Genomic DNA, 23,651 nt, shown 5'->3' on the forward strand with positions numbered 1-23,651 from the left:
CTTTTTAAAAAAATAAATAAAAAATGAAGGGCCCGCGTAAGTCCTCTAAGGAAGAGAAAAGGCTTTCTTCATGACTAGTATAGAGAGACACTCTAAACTGGGGGAAGAAGAAGCCCAGGTTAGTCCTGGAGAGGCACGGACACCGCTTTCCAGACTGATAAAGGTTATAGCAACAGTGGATGTTTTTACCTTCAACCCTTCCCTGCTTACTCCCCAGCAGGGCATTTGCCCCAATATCTGAAGAGCCACAGACTCTGCTCAGATCCCATCATCCTTACTGCTGGAAAGAAGTTCTAGGGCTGAACCTCACATGGTTTGGAAACCATGCCTCTGTGTTGACAAGCTGCAAATGCTAAGGGGCACAGCTAGCAAGTTCTCATTTCAGAGACAAAGAAAAACAGGAGCAGCTGACATGCAACACTGTTACCTCCATTTACAGGTAGGTAGCCGTGTTGGTCTGAGTCGAAGCAAAATAAAAAAAATTCCTTCAGTAGCACCTTAAAGACCAACTAAGTTTATATTTTGGTATGAGCTTTCGTGTGCATGCACACTTCTTCAGATACACTAGAAACAGAAGTGTCAGACCCTTAGGCTACCTACCTGTAAATGGAGGTAACAGTGTTGCATGTCAGCTGCTCCTGTTTTTCTTTGTCTCTGAAATGAGGTCTGACACTTCTGTTTCTAGTGTATCTGAAGAAGTGTGCATGCACACGAAAGCTCATACCAAAATATAAACTTAGTTGGTCTTTAAGGTGCTATTGAAGGAATTTTTTTATTTTGTTACCTCCATTGCAACTTCCCATACCTCTCATTGTAACAGCACAGGCTTGCAATGCTTAGATTACATGGGTAGGCAAACGAAGGCCCGGGAGCCGGAGCCAGCCCAATCGCCTTCTCAATCCAGCCCGCGGACGGTCCAGGAATCAGCGTGCTTTTACATGAGTAGAATGTGTCCTTTTATTTGAAATGCATCTCTGGGTTATTTGTGAGGCCTGCCTGGTGTTTTTACATGAGAACAGTGGTACCTTGGGTTAAGAACCTAATTCGTTCTGGAGGTCCGTTCTTAACCTGAATGGGGCCTCCTGCTGCCGCTGCCGCACAATTTCTGTTCTCATCCTGAAGCAAAGTTCTTAACCTGAGGTAACTATTTCTGGGTTAGCAGAGTCTGTAATCTGAAGTGTCTGTAACCCGAGGTACCACTGTAGAATGTGTGCTTTTATTTAAAATGCTTCTCTGGGTTATTTGTGGGGCACAGGAATTCGTTCTTTTTTCTTTCTTTCTTTCAAAATATAGTTCGCCCCCCCCCCACAAGGTCTAAGGGACAGTGGACCGGCCCCCTGCTGAAAAAGTTTGCTGACCTCTGGCTTAGAACATGCTGGCATCTTGCCAACTTTTTCTGTGCAGTTTGTTTTCTGTTTGTTTGTTTGTTTCCTGTAACCCCAACATGTTGTGTTGCCTAAGTATTGGATTCCTTGCGACGGGTTCAGCTTATGGGCACTTGCAACATATGCAAACAGGTATGGTGCAGGCAAGACTGTGCTGTAAATTGCACCACGTTGAACCCAACCTCCTACTTCCTCCAACTAAATATACTGCTTGGAGGGATAATTCTAGAAATCCACATCAGCACTATCAGAGCCTTGCCCTTCCGCTTTCTATAAAAGGAGAAGTTTATGGGGGTTTCCTCGAAGTTAGAATTTGCACAGCTTCTCCCAGTTCAGCACCAGCCATTGCAACCAGAAATCTCTGGCTGCAAAGTGAAATACAAAATGGGGGCGGCATCAGGGAAACAGAAGCCCTAGCTGAGCTACTAAACATGGAAGTTACAGCTAAGCTTAACAACAGACATGACCTCTTTCAAGTATTTCAACAGCACATCTACCCAAGATGAGGTCCCAGTGAATGACACAGATTCTTATATAATCTTTAATACATACTTGCTATTAGTTATTAAGGAAGCTATGAATGGGTTTATGCCAAATGAAAACAACCTATTAAAATAAAATCACATAGGAATCTGAAATGCATTATTAGGTGAGCTCAGATGTACAAAACACACAGCGCACCTGTTGCTTCTTGTAGTTGCTCACCTGCCAGGTGCTTTCCAAAAAGGCCGGGGGTGGGGATACAGGTGGGGATTCTTTATTAATCAATATCATTCAGTTTCCCAATCTAAAAGTGAAATGACTAAGGCAGCCTTTCTCAACCTTGGGTCCCCAGACGTTGCTGGACCACAACTCCCATCATCCCTGACCACTGGTCCTGTGAGCTAGGGATTATGGGTGTTGTGGTCCAACAACATCTGGGGACCCAAGGTTGAGAAAGGCTGGACTAAGGAAACATGGTCATAAACGTTTAACATACAAAACGCAGTTCGCAAGTCTTGAATGGCTTCACAAAGTCAGCCAAAATAATTTCGTTTGATTCTACTGCCTGGTGCTTTAAATCTGCAGTGGAGTTAGTTTCCTGGACACAACATGTGCAAGGATGAAGGCGGACGTGGGAGGAGAGATCTGAGGTTTAATCCTTGCGCCAATATTCTTCTGACATGCATTCACTTTATAGCGTTCTTTGCTGTGCTTAATCTAATTTTAAAAAAGGTTTATTAAAAAAATAAACCAGAACATGTGTTTTACAGTTCTCCAGTATGAAGAAAACTCACTTATACACAATCCTTCACAGACCAGAGTTATAAAGCTTGCAGAGCTGTTGGGAGAAGGGGGGAGTGAAGATATATTTGATGCAGCAGAATTTAATTAATACGTCACATTCTGGAGCTAGTGTACATTGCGAAAGTTTAAATGATTTCCAGACTGCTAAACGTTCTTAACCAGCAAAATAGAGCTGTTTGTGACTGGACAACAGACGTGATGAAAAATGATTAAGTGGCTGATTAAATGATTGATGAATACTGCTGCCTGTTTTCAAAGATAATTGTGGATCCTCTCCCAAAGGGAAAGGACTAAATTTGTGCATGATGGAGATCTGCAAACAATGTAGTTCATGTGGAAGAGGGCTACATCTTCTGATATTCTGAAGACCAGGACTCCATAGAGCCACTCACTCACTAGACAGTGGTGAGAGATCCTGTTCTCTTCTGGCACAAATGTCTGCCACAAAGCTAGCTTCCCCACCCACCCACCCACCTTGGGCTCTTTTGCTGGAAGGAGGAGAGAGGGAGAGAAAACTCTTGGGGGGGGGGTGGATCCCTTTTCTTTACTTGTTCTTTTCATAAGGTAAAGCGTTTGTCTTAAAAGTTGCACACACAAATTCACAGTTAACTGAGTAAATGATCTTGATTTGCCGTGAGGAGCTGTAAGAGATGCAACATCTCCAAAATAGGACTTCAGGTGGGTGAACTGTCAGTCGGCATTCTGTCAAAGCAAGGACAGCTTTGAGACGGAGGTCTTGTACATTTACACAGAAACAGTTGGTTGAAATTTGGTGAGTTTTTCTTGCATAACACAGCGGACACTCTGCCTCACACTACCGTGGTCAAGTTATCCCGTGAGGCAGCAGCAGCTGAAGCCAGGAGCCAGGCAAAGGGCATAAGGACGTGGAGGTCATTAGAGCGCTGGACTAGGACCTGGGAGACCAGGGTTCAAATCCCCACTCAGCCATGAAGCTCACAGGTTGACCCTGGACTGGTCACTCCTCTTTGCCTAACCTACCTCACAGGGTTGTTGTGAGAATAATATGGGGAGGAGGAGAACCGTGTGCATCACCATGAGCTTCTTGGAGGAGAGGTGGTATATAAATGCAACAAAATAAAATAAAACAAGAGCCTTGCAAAGCCTCAAGGAACCCAAGAGCTGAAATCATTGACTGGGGTTGAAGGAGGTTTGCAAGTAAGTGTGAGTGTCCCAAGAGGCAGCCTTTGAGGTAATCTAGAAGCCAAGGGTCAGCATGGACTATAGAGTGCCTCAGTTAGCAGAGGCTACTGTGCCCAGGTGAAGACTTCGACAGAGGTTCAGGTGAACTCCGAGAATCTCCAGAGCACAAAGAGCAAGCAGAAGACTCTGTAAGTGTAGCCCTCTGGCCCGAGTGGTTAAGTAGGTTGGAGGGACTGGGGTAATTGGCTATTGGTTGAAAAGAGGGGTGGGGTGAATCTCCAATAACTTTTCAAAGTGGCAGTAACAAAATAACCAAGTAGAATGAACAGTCTGATTTAAACAGTGGTCAAGTTAAGCTTATTAATTTCAACCTTTCGATCTCGGCCTACAAGCAAGGTGCCCGTTGCATTGGTCACTGCTAACATAAATGTCCTAGTAGAATATGCAAGGCATGAGGAATAGCAACCAACACACAAAGCCAATGATAGATAGGCCCAAGGTAACATGGGCTTATTTTAAAGAGTATGTCTTGTTACGCTCACATTACTAGTGCTGAAAAGGATAATACAGTGGTGCCTCGCAAGATGAAAGTAATTTGTTCCGCGAGTCGCTTCGTCTTGCGATAATTTCATCTTGCAAAGCGCGGTTTGCCGTGGGGGGGAAAAAAACGCCGAAAAACTTCGTCTTGCGAAGCGCGGCCATAGAAAACTTCATCTTGCGAGTCGGCAAAAACATCCCAAAACGCTTTCGTCTTGCGAGTTTTTCGTCGTGCGAGGCATTCGTCTTGCGAGGTACCACTGTATATGGAAGACCACTTCAAAGAGTTACAAAGATGTTTGCAAATGTGACATGGAGGCTGGCAAAATCAACCATGCCACCTGGGAATCCCTTGCAGACAACCGCAGTGCCAGGAGCCAGACAGACACGTCATGTATTCATATAGCAATGACCAGAGGAGGAATAACCGCTGGGAGGAGCTCAGAGGAAAGAAACGCCCTGCATCTGCAGCAGCACAACCGGATACCTCCATCTGCCCCAGCTGCAACACAGCATGTCTCTCCCTTATTTGGTCTCTAAAGCCACAGCAGGCACTGCAACCTTCCAACAGTTTGACCTCACTCCCAAAGGGACGCTCCTACATTGTTTCCCAAGACAGACAGATGCCAGCACAACTTCAAAGAGATGAGCAAAGGCACAAGGACACCAGGCATGTATTTACAATTACCTCAACAGTGTGTTTCCTATGCTCAGGCGCAGTAGCCTCAATGCCCTGTGTACATCACTACACACTGATGATGAGTAAACATCTGTAAGAAGCCGAAATGCCAGGAAAATGACAAAGAAAATGACAGACACACACCCATCACCCAGACATCCCTACAAAGACCATGGCTGTCTACAAAAGAACATGCTGGATGTGTTCGTGATACATGGGCACCAGAAAATAGCAGCCAGGCCGTTGCTGCTGCCCAGAAAGCAACTGGAGCATTGAAGAGAAAGAAAATAAAAATAGATGCAGACGACAACATTTATTGAGCAAGGTGATGTGGACAGCAGAGCTTCTGTGCTGAATTAAAGGAGCAGGTGCACAATGAGCTATTGAATATGCTGTCAAGAAGCCGCTGGGCCCATCTTGTGTCATGAATTAGAAATGCTGATTCCACGAAGTGATAAACGCAGCTCACTCTGTTGGTTTGGGGAGGTCAGCAGGCTTAACTTTAAGTGGATTTAAACCCAAAGAGCTTAAGTTGTTAATGTAGGGAGCACACTGCTTATCAGAGCAGACAGAGAAAGAGAAACTTTAAACCGGGCTAGGCAGAACTACTTGAAGAGGTCAGTTCTAAGTAAAGGTAAACCATAAACCTTAACACTGCAGTTTCTGTGCAGAGCGATGACAGTCATGAAATAAAAGTTTCCCTTCCCTTTCTTTAACTAGAACTGAATAAAACACTCTTACTAAGAATCCTACATCCAGACACCACACACTTATCTCATTGCAAATATACTTGAGAGCTATGTCTAATGTAAACTGCATGTGAATTTGGCTTCAGTGTGCTTTTTTTTAAAAAAAAGGTGATTTCAATTAAAAGAAATAAAGTGATACAAAAAAAGAAGGAAAAGTGAGGGGGAGAAAAACAACAACAAAGATACACATAAAAGTGAGAATATGAAAGAAAGAAAAAAGCAATATACGATATGCCCATACTGGCTTCAATATGTTGACATCACAAACAGACCACCACTGGCAACAATGCCCACCCAGAATGCCTGCCTGCCCTCCCTCAAGTTCTCTTGAATTGCAAAGATTATTTCTATATGATTTGGCAATCCTTTACTGACTTTACTTCAAATGATACATTCTCAAGAAGGCCATCTTTACAGGCCTGGAAAATCTGGCACCATGTGTAATTATTAGGCTATGATTGCATGTACTTTCCTGTTTTACATCTTCCTCTCCATGCTATGTAGATGGATAATGTATTGTGTCTCTTTCGACATGGGCCACATGCCTAAAGGTTTCGTGGTTTCATTGTTTCATTATATATCTATATATCTAGATATGCTGTATGGTGATCATCTGAAAAAGGCAATTATTATTATTATTTTACGGGGGATATGGTTGTACGTATTCAGCAAAGCCAAAATTTGTGGATCCCTGCCCAATGTGTTTCCATTTAACACATGAACAGTAATCCCTGACCTAGATTCCTTAAACTGATCAATAACTGTGCTACAACGAAACCCAGAAAAATATGCAGCATCCGTTGGTTGCCTCCTGCATCCCAGCCCCAGTTTCAACATGCAATAGCTTATGTGGGCAACAGGCTCAGCCCACAATACCACAACAGGAACGGAACAGGGAGGTGATTAGCATAAATAAAGTTTGCAAAATCTTGTGACCATGGCTGGTAACCTCTGATGCTTCCTTTGTCAAGGCCAGTGAAATCCCATAGTAATGACCCAGAGTCATCCGTTTGCTGAAATCTCAATTTTCATTAATGATGGGAAAGGACTACTTTTCTTGTAATTACATGGCATGTCAGTTAGACAAATTCTTGAGAAGTTATTGATCCTTTACATGTTGAGAACTGTCCCCCCAAAGTACCAGCTTCCCAGCATGAGTGGACAACTAATCATTGGTACTGCTAACACAAGATATGCAGGTTACCTCTCTCTCTCTCTCTGAAGTTGTTCTAAAGAATTTGCATACAATCTTTTTTCTCTTTTTTTCCTTTTTAATAAACATGCAGTTGCAATTTAGTGTGTGGGATCCAGACATCTTCCCTCAGGGTGGCACTCCGGCTGCAGGGTTATCGCATACATCTCCCAAATATTGGAAATAACAAGTGACTCCTGTTGTGTGCAACAAGATTGCACAAGCATAGCACAATGGACAACCACGTGATAGTCCTGGACACTGTGAATAGTGATAAACAATGCAACTCATACATAAACCGAGTACCACTGCATGAACCATCACCTACAGCAGGCATCCCCAAACTCCGGCCCTCCAGATGTTTTGGCCTACAACTCCCATGATCCCTAGCTAAGAGGACCAGTGGTCAGGGATGATGGGAATTGTAGTCCAAAACATCTGGAGGGCCGACGTTTGGGGATGCCTGGTCTACAGCAACTTATAGGGGTGAGTTTGCAGCTTGGGGAGATGGGCAGCACTCTCCCGCCTCTCTCTCTCCATTCCCTCCAACCACATGAATACTGTACAAACATTAATCATGACAATTAGATCACTTGATCAGTCTTTCTTGAATCCATTTTCAGTTCCTGTCAAATAATCAACTGCATGCCTGCACACACATGCATTCAACCAGCAGTCACTGTGTGTTGCTTGGTGCTACCCGTGTCTTGGGGGGGGGGGGGAGAAGAGCACATTTGTTTCAAGGAATACCTTTCGTCACAGAAAAAGACTTTTGCTATTCCCATTGAAAACAGCCTGATCAGGCAAGCAGATCCAACAATCTTCCATTCAGACATCTTTCGATGTGATTTGGCAATCAGTTTCCTGAGCTAAATCTACTTTCCACTAAGACCCTTTATTCTTTTAATTACCAAGGATGGCAAAGAAACAATTACTACTGTCCAAGGTAATTTCATTTAACCAAGAGGAAAGCAGAAAGGGATTGGGGGGGCAGTGTTAGAAACTCAGATATATAAGCCAGGCCCCAAATGGCTCCTTAAACCAAAGTTTCAGTCAGCAAGATAGAAAGTCTAGTTGCCATTTTGGGGCAGGCAACTGAAAGACCTACATTGGCTCCCAGTACATTTCCGGGCACAATTCAAAGTGTTGGTGCTGACCTTTAAAGCCCTAAACGGCCTCAGCCCAGTATACCTGAAGGAGCATCTCCACCCCCATCGTTCTGCCCGGATACTGAGGTCAACACCAAGGGCCTTCTGCCGGTTCCCTCACTGCGAGAAGCAAACCTACAGGGAACCAGGCAGAGGGCCTTCTCGGTAGTGGCGCCCGCCCTGTGGAATGCCCTCCCATCAGATGTCAAAAAGATAAACAACTACCTGATATTTAGAAAACATCTGAAGGCAGCCCTGTTTAGGGAAGTTTTTAATGTGTGACATTTTAATGTATTTAAATCTTTGTTGGAAGCTGCCCAGAGTGGCTGGAGAAACCCAGCCGGATGGGCGGGGTACAAATAAATTATGATTATTGTTGTTGTTATTGTTACTATTATTATTAAGTCTTATTTTTCAAATGATGGAGTGACTGTGATTTAACACTTGGCTAGTTCAGATGACAACCTTGAACTAAAATACAAACTTTGAGAACATAAGGAAGAAAAGTCACTTTATCCAGGGACAGTCCACATATATATTGGCCTATTCTGACCTTTCTTTGTAATGGTGACATGGACCATTAGGAATATTCTTCACAACTGTGAGCTGGGCAGAGGGGTGGGGTAAGTGAAGACAGGTGACAACAACTAACTATAACATCGTTGACTGCTGCTGCTCCGGCTAGGCAGAAAAAGCATTAGGGTTCCTGAAATTCATTTTGATTGTGCAAATAAAATACTGTACAACTGATAGACTCAACAGGATGTGGTATTGGTGTGTGAAACCAGTCAAGATCCAATGATCCTCAGGCAAAGCACCTCCATATGGCGGATATGTCAGGCACAATCATGGCACCCCAGGCACCTTCACTTGGTCGCAAGTGGCTGATACCCAGGTGCAAAATACACCTGGCACCTGGCTAATTTCAAAAATTGATGGGGAGGTGATAAACTGCCTTGCTGATGTTGTAATTAGGTATTTTTTCATGCTGTAAGCTGCCTTGAGCATGGTTTGAACTATGGAAAGGTGGCACACAAATGAAATTATCTAGATATATTATCTGTGTATTTCTAAGCAGGACCTACATGCTGAAGTCATTACAGTCAATCAGGATCACCTATGTAGGATGTGAGGGCGATCTGGCTGCAACATCTGTCACCCCATTGATCGCCAGGGTTGAATCAGGATCACCTATGTGATGATGTACCTATGTGTGAAGACTACATCAACAGATGAAGTTTAGAACATGAGCAGCTGCTTAGCAACTAACTGCCTGCACACTCTCCTTCTTGTGGGCAAGACCTGAATCAACAGTGAGAGGCACCATAGGAAACCTAGGAACTTGTCTAATACAGTCAGACCATTGTTCTATCTAACTCAGTACTGCCTACACTGACTGGCAGTGGCTTTTCAGTTTCAGATAGCGGTCTCTCCCAGCCCCACCTGGAGATGCCAGGAATTGCCTGGGGCCTTCTGAGCATAAAATGTGTATGATCTACCACTGAGATCTCCCACCCACCCACATCCACCTGGCTACCTCAGTTTCTCCAAATGCCCCACATCTTATCAGTCTTCACATCAACCTATGGCTATACGCACCAGCCATCTATTCAGAATTGGCAGAGCAATAAGGAGGAAAAGCAGGAGGAAAAAAGCCAAACCACATCCAGGTCTCTGCAGCAACAGGAGTCTTTAGACAGCTACGAAGGTTCGATTTGAGCCCTTGAGTTACAATGACATACTGCATGTTCACTCATATGAACAATCAGAAGGAATACAGACTTTATATTAAGAGTGTGCCAATTTTTGAGATCTTTGAGGAAGGCAACATGCAACCCTAAAAGACTACTGTACTCTGGAAGCCAAAAGGAATCTAGTAGGGGCATACAGAGCATACAGACCAGTCTTCCCCAAACTTGGATCCCCAGATGTTGCTGAGCTACAACTCCCATCATCCTTGATCATTGGCCATGCTGCCTGAGAAGGTGGAGATTGGAGTGCAACAACATCTGGAGACCCAAAGTTTGAGGAAGGCTGATTTACACCAACCTGCCCTGCCTCTTCTTCCCTGCCTCTGTCCCCCTTTACTTAAGGGACTGAAATACAAGGCTTGCAATTGCCCAGCATACAAGACTTGAGTCCATGGTTATAATGCAGGAACTGTGCACACAGAGCAGTATATGCACTGCCTTGCATGTCTGCAATTTCTATACGTGGAATGGTTAATGCCCATTAATGCTAATGGAAGCTAAGTCCCTTGTTGCAATGACTGGAGAAAGCGGGGTCCTTAAGTTTACTCCACAAAAATCCATAATAAAAATGCCCAACAGCACAAAAATAAAATTGATTCAAAGGCTGAAATGTTACCAGACAATAGTTTACTGCCTTCTTATTTGCTTCCAACCTGCAAGCTACAAACATATGTATATATATTTTAAGTGTATGACCAAGAGCAGCCTTTTTAACACATTGTCACCAATAATAAAGATTATGCAACCAGAGAAGAAATATTACCATGAAAATATCACACACACACACACACACACACACACACACACACACACACAGAGAGAGAGAGAGAGAGAGAGAGAGAGAGAGAGAGAGAGAGAGAGAGAGAGAGTTTTCTTCATGGAAATATTCCTAACATTGTTCACACACATATGCTGTGGTATGATCTCCCTAACCTGTTTTATAATTTAAGATCAAACTTGTATTTTAACCTGCATGATGTAATTTAGATCAGGGTCACAACTGCATCACAACACACAAACACACTTTTCAGGGTTGTATTACATACACACTGCTGCAGAAAATAATCAGTGGGAACACAAAGTTTGAACATTTGATTCCCCCCCCCTTTATAAAAGTGGTAGTGTTGGCTTTTTCGTGGAATATTCACTTGAAAGAGGTAGGACGTTGAAAAGCAACACTGCCAACCTAAGCACCGCATGGAGAGCACCACAGAATGCTATTCTAATAGAAAAATCAGCAAGATTTAAAAATTAAGTTAGACAAAAACGATTCCATACAGTCTGAAGGCCACTGGCAAAGTGAAGTGGTTCAGCAGGTAACACAAGACCACATTCACCCAACACTTTCAAAGACACACAACATAGAAGACAATGGCTGTTACATAAATACAATAATGCACAGCAGAATAAAGTACTGTATTTGGTCAGTAAGTGCTTTTAAGCTCAGAAGTGCACAACAAAAGAGCGCCGATTCTTTTTCTTGTAAATGCTGGAGGCTTGACGTACTTACCCACTGGCATTCTAATTGAGTCAGCAATCAGGGATTTTAATTTTTGAAGACCGAATCACTGCAGTTGGCCTTGATTTAATTTCCAGCAATAAATTACTCTTATGCAGGCTTCGGCTCGGTAAAAAAAAAAAAAAAAATTACTCACAGGGGCCAAACATTAAGGACATTAGAAAAATAACTTTTATGGTTAAGCTAGCATTCATATTTGAAAGGCTGTCAAATTGTGCTGAAGAAAGGCCTGGCATGAGTCAGCAGAAGTAGGCAGCGTTGCCAGGAGAGTTAAAAGCAGGGCTAAGGAGAGACACAGAAAGAGCGAAAACAAAGAAAGGAACAGAGAAGCAAATCATTTCTGCCTCTCCGAACCTGCTAAAAAACCTGCTGTTATCAGTCACTGTGACATGGATACACTGGAAAGTCTAGATTTTTAATCACTTCCTTGGTTCCCCCCTTTGGTGCCCCTTGAGCAAAGTAAAGTTAAGAAAGCTAAGTTTGAAAACCAGCAAAATGCAGTTCTCAACAAATTCCTGCAGTTAACAGCATATGGATCTGAAGCAGGCGAAAGAAATGAGGTAAGCCTTGAAATTCCCGTATGTAGAAACTGGACCACTCCCAAGTGCGCACAGTCGGCTTATCAAAAGAGCCTGAAAAGAAACTGCCCTACTTTGCACCCCATTCTGATTTTTCGTTGCTTGCACATTAAGTCAAGCTGCTTTGAAAAGGCCATTTCACATGATCAGCGACAAGAAGTGCAAAATTAGTGAAGAACCCACAGGAACACAAGGTGTGATACAGTCAATTAGAGCTTCAGACAGAGCTCCAATTTGGAGCTGCATCTCCACCCAAAATACACCAGCAAAACAAACCTGCAATTTGCACATTAAAATGCAGACTGGCCTGAGAATGCTCCATGCGCTAAAGCCACTCCTAGTCTTGAGTGCAGTTGCACCTGACAAAAGCTGTGCTGCACCTTTCACTTTGTTCTCCTGCTCTTGCACAAACGGCAAAGCATTTCAAGCTCGCCCGCCTGTTTTCATGGCAAACACAACTTACTTAGTAAGCACCTTATCAAATTTACAAAAGGCCTCCAACATCACTGATCAGATATTATGTAAACTAAGCCTTGGAGAATATCCATTTCATAACAGGGAAGATGGATATTCCCCCAAGGAGTCTCTATAGAGAAACATTCGTGGAAAGCACTTACAAATCTACACAAAACACGTGCAATTAAAAATGGATACTGTCAACCTTTGCCAAAGGCAAATTATCACTGCAAAGTAGCGGGGGAAATGCTGGACACAGGACAACAGATATCAAGCAGGTTTGCTCCAGATCAGAATGGAATACGAAACTAAAATTGCTCCATTATTAAGTATCCACAGGAAAACCGGTTTTCAGCCTGAGAGACCAGGGTTCAAATTCCCACCTGGCTATAAAGTTCACTGGGAGAACTGGGCAAGTCACTGCCCTAACCTACACCACAGAGTTGTTGTGGGAATTAATTGAGGAGGGAAAGAACCATGTACACAACCTTGAGCTTCTTGGAGAAAAGGGCAGCATATAAATGCAACAATAAATATGCCAGAGAGATAACCTGAAGACAAATTTAGACTGGTGGTTTAGGTGGTAAGGGGGCAAACAAAAAAAAGCCTTCTTCATTTTTAAAAATTATTTGATTGTTTTAATACTCCACCTCAGCATTGTGACAAGAGTGTAGTTACATGCAATGCTTATGATTAAGTTTATCACATGAGACTGAAAGAGATCTAACAATCAGCAAGTTCACAAGTAATTATAATTTCCTGTGGCACAATGGATCATTGTGTCTGGCTGTTAACCAGAAGGTTGGTATTCGAACCCACCCAGGGAAAACTGGGCAGGATTCCTGCATCTGCAAGGAGTTGGACTAGAGGACCCTTGGGGTACCTTCCAAATCTAATATTTTAACTGCCCAATTATTTTAGCATTGAAATACAGTGATACCTTGGTTCTCGAATGGCTTGGCTCCCGAACAAATCGGCTCCCAAACACCGCAAACCCGGAAGTGAGTGTTCCGGTTTGCGAATGTTTTTTGGAAGCTGAACATCTGACATGGATTCCACAGCTTCCAATTGAGTGCAGGAAGCTCCTGCAGCCAATCAGAAGCTGTCTCCCGGGCTCCTGGAACGGATTAAGTTTGGCAACCAAGGTACCACTGTAAATAATAGTACAGTATTAAAAAACATGTCTCTACAACCTTAAAGGTAACTAGAAAGTAGCTTGGAAGAGCTGCTGCTAGAAAATAGGAAACTAGGTGGACTCATGGACTCATTTAGTGTTAAGGGTGTGGTAAGTCCATGCAATGCTTACTGAAAAGCAAGCAGGTGTGGCAAGCACAAAAGAAGTTGCAAAGACTTTGGCACCAGCATACTGAGGGTGAGATGTTTAGCAAGCAGGCTAACATCTGCAAATATGTTTCACACACACTTTTAAGGGAGATGGGTGAGAAATAACGTACAGAATAACAGCTACGAGCACACACTCACCTCTAATATTATATACGTGTACTCATAATCACAGTTTGGGCAACTTCCACTGGCTGCATTTGGCATTTTGCTGGTCGATTAACTGTACTCCAAGAGTCATACCCAAAGATCCCTGGTTTAGATCAGCTAACATTAAAGCCTTGTAGGGGGAGCCCAATAGAGAGATTCCTCCCCCAGTGTCCATCTGCAATCTATCCCTGTGCAGGTGAGCAAAAGAGCATCCAACAGGGAAAGCACAGGGAAATAATTCTGCTGTCTGATTGTGTCATTCTGCCTCACTATTTCCACTTGCTTCCTTGTTCCGTCCAACGCTCCTCCTCTCTTTACTCTGTACCTGCATCCTCACAGTGTTCTTCAAGACACTAGTTTCCAGGGAGGGAAAGGCACATGCCCGGTAAGCCCATGCCACTGGGTGAGAAAGCCATTTGGCAGCAACATTCTACCTCCACACAGATAATTCAGATACTGTACATAAACTTGAGAGTCCACATCTCACTCTTACAGTATTGGGCATGTGATACACACTATACCTTTCCATGCATTCTAACATGGAGACAGGATATCTCCTGTATACTACCCAAAAGTTGTTTAAAAAATAAAAATTCTAGTATATGCTTCAGACCAGCAGCTGTAAGATAAAAGGGGCTTTGATGCTTTTAAAAATTACTTTTTCCCCTTGATGGCATTAAAGACAGCCCACCCTTAATTAGAGGAGACACCAATGTTGTTTTTCCCTGATGAGAACTAGCAACAAAAGCTTTGATGCACTCCTAGCCCTAGAGCAGAAAGTGTACTGCCCCATAGACAGGCTTCAATAAAGACTGGAGGCTATACTAGTTCTTTACAAGTTTCACACTTCCAAGACGAGCAAGTAGTCTGTGGAAGCTCAATTCCACACCTTATTACCTTAAAAAACCTGAGCCCTGTGAACTCAAGAGGCCGCCTCCCTATAACCGCTGACAGTCCAAGGCTGATCACTCACTATCCTTGAAGAAAGACCACACCAGGCATCCCCAAACTTCAGCCCTCCAGATGTTTTGGACTACAATTCCCATCTTCCCCAACCACTGGTCCTGTTAGCTAGGGATCATGGGAGTTGTAGGCCAAAACATCTGGAGGGCCGCAGTTTGGGGGTGCCTGGACTACACTGTGGCAGGTCTGTGACCACTCACCAATTTTAATGCAATTCATGAACGCAAAAACAGGAAAGGAAGGTTATCAAGCACCCATCAAGCAATCCCTGTCATTTTGGGGTTACAAATCCTAAATGAACAAGCAAATGATGGGCTAAGGTGAGGTTTGAGCCTACTCAATAGACTCCACTTAGAGACCCATCGAAGCCCAAATATCTTCTGCCTTCACTATCTGGGATTACCAGGGCTAGGGGGAAGAGGGACATTTGCTGTAATGTTAATCTTGTTTGGATCTCGTTTCTGATGTGCTCAGAGTTAAACATCCAAACAGACCGTAACAATGGGACCTTTCTGCTTCATTTGTTGTTTTTTGGGTTATTTTTACTGCTTTATTTCTTTTTTTGAAGTTTTTTAAATGTATCTTTTTTAAAATGTATCTTTCTGCTTCATTTGACCATACGTCACAAGAATGTGCGCACATGTGCACACATGCAAATAGACACTCACTTATCTGAAAAGAAACATTCCTTCCCTTTGATGCTCTCCTCACTATCAAGCAAAATAAGTTAGTCACAGTTCTGTAATGCAAACCCACAGATGTTCACATTTACTTAAAACATAAATCCTGCCATCCAAAAAATTAAGAAAATTCATCACCACCAGTTTGGTCCTCAAAATTAAATGTAGCTGCCACAACAATGAAAATTAACTCTACCACGCTCATGAGTTTAAAAAGTACCAGTGGGAATTCCTAGTTTATTCCCTGTTAGGAAATGGTTAATGGTCAGCTTTGCCCCTCTTTGTCCAGGTAAGGAGTGCCACATATGTGTAGAATGGGGAAACCTATGAAGGGACAGGTGGGAGGCCAGAAAATTATGGTGGACCCCCCAGCACACATCTCTTTCTCTTTCAAAACAGGTCTTGCAATATAAATGCTTCTCCCGAGTTTCTGCACATAGGTAAATGTCCTTCCGTAGACTTCTTTGTAACACCGGCCCTGTGGAACGGCCTCCCCCCCCCCAGATGACAAACAGATTAACAACTGCACAACTTTCCGAAGACATCTGAAGGCAGCCCTGTACCGGGAAGTTTTTTATGTGTGATGTTTTGCTGTCTTTATTATGTTGGAAGCTGCCCGGAGTGGCTAGGGCAACCCTGTCAGATGGGTGTGGTGTAAGTAATAAATTATTGCTATGATTTGTCAAAGTCACTTTGCTTTAGCTTGTAAATAGCCACTTGCCCGTGGGAGTAAGAATCTGCCAAAGGCGACCAAGCAGAGAAATAATTTTTAAAGTTTCTTGTTTATTCAAACATTTTGTTGTTTAAGAAAGCAGTCCCGAAACTCCCCCCCCCCACAGACCACTTGAAAATTGCTCAGTGGGCCACTTAATTATTATTCCACCTGTTGTTGCAACTGTAATACACTATGCTGAATGCTATGAGTTTTAATTGTATTTTAACAGAAACACAGCCCTCTCTCCCAAACCATAAAGAAAGGAAACAGAGGAGGAAAAGTAAAAAATTGTCTCATTGTTATTGCCTGAAGTTGTGCTTTTAATACCTCCCTTTTAACAAACTCCCAACCATCATGAACTCCCTTCCCTTTTAGCATTTCTGTCCATGGGAATACCAGCAACACTTGCTTGGCTTAAAGAGATTTCTTTTCCTCCCACTTCTTCTTCTCAAGTCTTGTCTCATCTCGTCTCCCTGATCTCCCCAAAGGGTAGATCTTCATGTACAGGTGTTTGTATTGTAAATATAAAGGTGCAGTGTGCTCTCCCCTCGTTCTAAACCTGCAGGCATGTTTCAAAGGCCCCAAAGACTAACTGGAATTTAACTGTGCCTTTACATCCATTCGTGTCTGAAATGAAAGACTAAACAACTACAATGTCCACATGACAGGAAATCTGTCCAAAAATAGTAATTCCTATACTGAGCTGCCCAGACTCTTCCCACTGTTATTTCTTAACATAAATTAAATTGACTTTGTTATAAACCCGTGACTTCTTGACTTAGAGTGAACTGAATGTTCAGCAACATGACCAAAAGAAAGAAAATTTATTTTATTTTTATTTTACATATTAAATTTGGGTACCGCCCTTCATCTGTAAATCTCAGGGTGGTTTACAGCATAAAAATACAAAATTACAAAATTCATAACAACATTTTGCTGCTATAGCTATTTCCTCCAGCAACATGTTAACATTTACAGAGGCAACTCATGGGTTAATAAAATAGAAGAAGTATTAAAGAAAGGTCAGAGCAATGTTGGGGCAAGCTGCCTCCAACCACAAACAAAGAGAGAAGTCTGGTCATCCCTTCATTAAGAGCAACCATGCCATGTGAATGACTATGGCCATGATCAAATTTGATTAAGGGCCAGAGAATCACAGATGTTGATTTGCAGGTGGAATGCCAACTATTCAGGGGTTATTGTCAGATAATAATGATGGAGTTACTTTAGTGGTGGCTGAGTTTTTGTGCTCGGTTTATGCAGAGAGATTGGGCCACTGTGGAGAGGACCAGGGGATGCTAATTGAAAATTGATATATTGCTCTAAAATACTAAATCAATTAATATGTATTTTATTTCATGAAGTTTATAATGTGAATGTTTTACTCATAATTTTGTTATGAAGCTTCTGAATTTGTCATGCCTAATAAAGGTTATTGATTTGATTTGAAACAAATAGATGAGAGTCCCAGATGAGAGACAGATCTACTCTGTTAACATCCAGTACACAGAACCGTACTCACCCATCTTGGATTTTTGCTTCTCTTGAGTATAATTACATGACTTCTAAGATTGAAAACATCATCAAACGCCATTGGCACATATTAAAGGATATTCTTGGTTGTGATGTCCCTCCTGTATTTGCCAAACGTCGGACTAGATCCTTTAAAGACACCTTAGTGTACACAGATATTAAACTCACTCCAACACAACAGGTTCTTTCCAATCCTCCCCGTGGTTTTTATAAATGCGGTCATTGTGTTTCATGTAGGTTTGCATTGCAGGTTAAGGAGTTCACCAATTCAGAGGGCTTAAAATTTACAGTACAGTCCTTTGCCACATGTGCCACGTTGAGGGTGGTTTACATTATCAGATGTCCATGTGGTCTCTTGTATGTGGCATGCACACTGATGCACCCATTAAAGTTAGAATTTTGGAGCATCGTTCCAGAATAAGGAACAATATAAATGATGCTCCCCTAGTTGCACACTTTAATGAAGCGTCTCATACTGACGAGGATTTATCTTTTTTCGTTATTTGGGCATATCATGTACCCTTTGGAACTAGCCAAGAAGATTCTTCTACAGAAAGAAACCAGATTTATTTACTTATTTAATACATTAACACCTTCAGGTCTTAATACAGATTTAGATCTTAACTGTTTCTTATCATTTAAGAACTGTAATCTTGCAGAATTTTGGGGGGTTTATCGCTTTAAGACTGAGGTAACTATTAGTTAATTGTATACACCTGGGTGGGTACTTTGGCTTTCTGTATAAATTACAGTTTGTAACATGAGTGTATCGCACAGTGTCCTGGAATAGAAAGCAGTGTTGGGTGTGTATTACTCTCTTGTAAATATTACAGGTTTATGATTTTGAGTCTGTTAATCCCAATATGACAAGACTATAGCATTGCATTTATGTACATTTTGTAGATTTCATTACGTTGAAGAAAGGATGTTCCTCACCAAAATTGTGAAGGGGTTTACAACCTTAGAAATAATTATGGTATTCCTGGTTATAATCTTATGTTGGTATGTACGTATAATATTGAATAGATCATTTGGTTATATGAATGTATAAGAAGAGATTTTCATTTGCATTTTTTTTACATCATTTAGGCCTCAAGCGGCTGAAGAAGCCAAAAGGCGAAACAGGTTGTTTTTATTCTGGAAAACCTTGTTCTGCTTGCATCTACTTATGGACTTCGTACTTCATAGGATCCACATATATTGGGTCCTGTTTGAACATTTTTTGTAATACTTTATTTGGACTTACATGACAGAGCGGTTGAGTGCCACTGCTATTTACTACATTGTGTACCCCTATGTGGAGATAAATTAGACATTGTATGTAATTTTCTCAGCAGGTTGCGTTTTTTGTGGTTTATGCTTGAACTGTACGTGACCTAGGTCCTTTTGGTGTTGGGTTGCTAGAAATTTCCTTTAGCATAATTATCTGAAGGCCATCCTGCTCTCAAACATCCATTTCCCAATTTAGCTCTTGATGCACCTCCAGCCAACAAACATCCTATTTCACTCCCTCATCTACCTCGCTATTCTCTAGCATGAAGCTGCCACTAAATATACAGCTTCCAGAAAGATAAGTTTGCTCTTTTGGGTGATGTCCTGAAGTACTGAAACTTTCTGGAATAAACCTATTAATCCTTAGCTAATATACGTCCCAGGTCTAAAACAAATTTACTCAAGCACCCTAGTGAACTTAAGCTCACAACATGGCATTTCAGGTTTGGGCATCTGACCGGTCAAATCAAATCCGGGATACTAAATGTAACTAAAAATGCAAACAAAAAAATTGAATTGAAGCAGGTGAGGTGAAATATTTCTCCCATGCATGAGCAATGCATACCTGCTAAAATATTTATTTATTCAGTGCTTGTATCCCACTCTTCCTCACACAGAGCCCAGGATGGCTAACAGCATCTATAAACATAACTTTAGAAACAAAGTTAAAGCCATGACCTAAAACACATTACTGTATTAAATAAATAAATAAATTGATATTAGAATCTATTGGAGATACAGAATCTTTAGGAAATAACAGTTTCAGACATACAAGATGGGGTCTCTCTCCAAGCTTTATTTTCAGCCACATGGAACAGTAGGCTGATGATTAATCCAATTAATCTGATTGAAATAATCAGAATAAAGCATAATCTAGAATCAAGATTATAAGGTTCAAGTTTTGTTGGTGTTGAGTCGTTGAGTCGTGTCCAACTGTTCGTGACCCCATGGACCAGAGCACGCCAGGCACTCCTGTCTTCCACTGCCTCCCGCAGTTTGGTGAGACTCATGTTGGTAGCTTCGAGAACACTGTCCAACCATCTCGTCCTCTGTCGTCCCCTTCTCCTTAGTATTATACAAAAATCTGACTCCCCAAATATGTGTTCAACTACCTACCTTACCATACCAAACCAAACCAAGTCAGGGTAAAGAAAACAGCACTGGGAAATCAAGTGCATGTCCCAACACCACAATTGTATTATACAGATTGTGTAGGTTCATTGCAAATCCGCATTGCAGTCAACCTGGAATTCTGCACACATATGTAAGAAAAAATTAAGTCCTTTTGAACTGTTACACACTAAAAGAAGTACCTTTTTTTTGTCTGAAGACCATTGTAAGGAGAGAATGACTTCATTTTTTGTTTGCTGCTGTTTTGGAGCCAAATTTGCATTTGTGGAATACCTCCATTCCTTGAAATCTCTCCAGTCTAGAGCTTGCAGGGCCTTTATCATTTTGTCTGTTTTAATATATTGTTCCTTCACAGCTGTGTTGTCTCCAAACATACCATCTATGCACTGTGCTGTCCGTTCCACTGTAACCAGTTTTCTCCCATCACCCTCCCAAAAATCTGCTCATGGCCCCGTTATACTTCTGATGACATAAGGCTGCAACGCCATGTCAATTTGAAAGGAGGAACACGAATGGTACAAAAGCAGAATATGGGACTTAAAGTCACTGGAAGCCAAGCAAGTAAGAAAATTGATCACCAGGACAAAACAAGAGCGGCTCAAATCCAGTTGTTTCTCTGCTTCAGATGTAATCAATCCTCCTTCTCACAAACCACTCCCAGGGCATTTCTCAACTCTGCTTTTCCGCAAAGTCATAAGTGAAAGTCTGCCGAGGTCTCCAGTAAATGTGGAGAGCTTGCCCAGAACAATGTAATCCACCATTCTGGTGACAGAGGGAGCAAGATGTATTCTGGCTGAGATCATTATTAATCATGAGTGAAGTCTAAACCAAAAATTATGAGCAGCTGAATTCTCTAGCGTTTTTGTCTGTCTCTCTCTCTCTCTGTGTGTGTGTGAGAGAGAGAGAGAGAAAGCACCATCCCTTTAAGAACTAAAACAGGCATCCCCAAACTTCGGCCCTCCAGATGTTTTGGACTACAATTCCCATCTTCCCTGACCACTGGTCCTGTTAGCTACGTATCATGGGAGTTGTAGGCCAAAACATCTGGAGGGCTGCAGTTTGGGGATGCCTGAACTAAAAGAAAAATTTATTTTGCTACATGAGCCACACAGTTGGAAATCAAGCCCTTCTCTGTATGGCTTTATTATGATACACTAAAATTACCATGGTGAGAGGATCAGGGACATTCTGCTGTAGTCCCTGGGCTCTGGAATACTCTGCCTAATGAGTCCAGGTGGTGCATTTTTGCCTACTTTCTGCAATGGATGCAAAACCTTATTTCAATTTACATTTGGCCAAATTCTTAATGATGATTCTCAGTTACTGAGGTGCAATATTATTTGTAGTCTTTGTACTGATTGTGCTTTTTTTTCTTGCTTTACATAAGTTACTCTGAACTCTTTGGAAAAGCAGCCTAGAAACATTTGATAAATGCATACAAATAATTAGTAAAATTGCTGTGCAGTCAGTTAAGCCCTGCCTTAGTTCAACATACGGTTGTTAGAATTACAGAACCATAAATGGGTCGTCAGCTATGCATTCTGAAAGAGTTCATGCTTCTGTGGTAGACGATTTACGATGCCATCTCCCGATTTCTGCGTTTATAAAATATGCTGCTACAGAATACACACATTTAACGAATACCAAAGAAATCAGTCACACACCACTAACTCAGATTTTTTATGCACAGAACTTGAGCTTGACTAGAGGGACAACTATTCAAGGTCTTTGGGTTTTTTTCTTCAGTAGCACTGGACTGGAGCCAGACGACTAGGCTAAATATCAAGCATCATTCTCATCATGAAGCTTTGCAGAGTTTGCGCTGGGAGCACACCAAATCAGGCCCTTGGTCCATCTAGGTCAGCAGTATCTACACCGACAACAGCTTTCCAAGACTGACCGATAACTTCTTCCCAACCCTAGTTTCTGCCTGATGCCACTGCACAGAAACAAAAAAGCAGCTAGACTCATCTGAAGGAATTCATAGCAAAAGAGCAAAAATGAACTACTCTTTCCATTTGGAAACACAGGAGCATCAAAAGAAAAGGTGGGGATACGGAGTTGAGGCAAGAGGCAGGAGCGAAAGGAGAGCAAAACCTAGTGAGAAGCACCAAGAAGAAAATATGCTCAGCTCAGTTTTAAGAAAATTGCCTTTCCCTGGCAGACAACAGCTGTTGCTGTTTCCAGGGGAGTCAATAGGCAGCAAAGACCCCCACAATGAATAGAAAAACGTCTCTCCATGATATTCTGCATAATGTTTACAGGAAGATTATCAGATCACAGCTGCTACCTGCAGTTAGCCTTTTAACTAGGTTAATAGGGCAGACCTCTCTTCACTTCATTAAGCTATCACAGTGCTGGTGTAAGAATTACATAACCGTTCAGATGAAACAGCCAAACTTGCACTGCCATAATTCTGTCAGTCTAGAAAGGTATATAAAACATGACCCAATAAAAGTAGCACATGCATGTATTATCCCTGGGACAGCCCAGGCTGGACACAACCACATCGACCACATTTTAAACAGGCCTTGAAAACATTCCTGTTTCAATCTGCTTTCAGTTAAGCTGCTGGGCTGGGTATTTTATTGCTTAAACTGTTGCAGGTCTTCGTTTTAACTGTCTTAATCTGATTTATCCTATTTGCTGTGTTTTGCTGTGCTGTACAGTGTTTTAGAGATTGCTGTTTTAGTTTTGAAATTGTAATGAGATAAGTTCAATTGTATTTTGTGCTTTTAATTCTATATGGAAGCCATCTTGGGAGCCCTTTGCTCTCTAAGGCAGCACATAAGTGACAGGAATAAAACAAACTGAAGCAAGGCTGGAAGAGAGGTCAGCATGTTTAAAACCCTAAAATCCTCTGCCAATAGGCACAGACTGTTGTTCCACTCTTCCCCCTGCAGATTTCAAGTCCTGATATTGCAACAAGGACACCTGAGTTATAAGAAACCGGTCACCCTGACCAGTTGTATTGATCCAGGTAGATATTCCCATTTACAGCAATTGGCATAGTGTCTCTAGATTCTGCAGCAATACACAAAAGGGCTGATTCATCTATCATGTTGGCTTGAGGAGAAAGACGAAAGTCACAGTGACCCTGTTAGTTAGGCTTACAAAGTCAGTGGCTATCATTGCACAAAAACATGAGTAGAGTTCTACTAGACCAGACAAAAGGCCTATCTAATCCAGCATCCTGTTTTCAACAAACAGGGTCCAAGCATGACAGCCTCCATAAACCATCCTGCAGCACTTGAAATTTTTTCAGCAGCTTGACTGCCCTTCACTTGCACAGAAGAAAACTTGCTTGCCCCGATCCTTCCCATAGGAAGGATAGCATAGGTGTTACTTGCTGCACCTAGCTTACATAGTTCTACAGATCTCAATAGTAAGTAAATCAGCTGAGTACTATTTCTTCAATACAACA

At 42.1% G+C, this 23,651-nt stretch overlaps 1 protein-coding gene across 10 annotated transcripts in view; it reads right to left on the minus strand.

Annotated features, from left to right (window-relative positions):
• NCOA1 (nuclear receptor coactivator 1) overlaps positions 1-23,651 on the minus strand; it is a 268,260-nt gene that overhangs the window by 214,380 nt on the left and 30,229 nt on the right. Inside the window, exon 1 of one of the 10 annotated variants that reach the window (XM_088666960.1) lies at positions 11,400-11,531. The exons of 7 other annotated variants lie outside the window; for them this stretch is intronic. The gene's annotated coding sequence lies outside the window, so the exon portion shown is untranslated. Of the gene's footprint in view, positions 1-11,399; positions 11,532-23,651 lie in introns of those variants that run through there. 2 more of the 10 variants (XM_060273181.2, XM_088666957.1) reach the window with 2 other exon arrangements.

The sequence above is a fragment of the Zootoca vivipara genome, chromosome 3, assembly GCF_965207765.1.
Source record: "Zootoca vivipara chromosome 3, rZooViv2.hap1.1, whole genome shotgun sequence".
In the NCBI taxonomy this organism is placed as follows: Eukaryota; Metazoa; Chordata; class Lepidosauria; order Squamata; family Lacertidae; genus Zootoca; species Zootoca vivipara.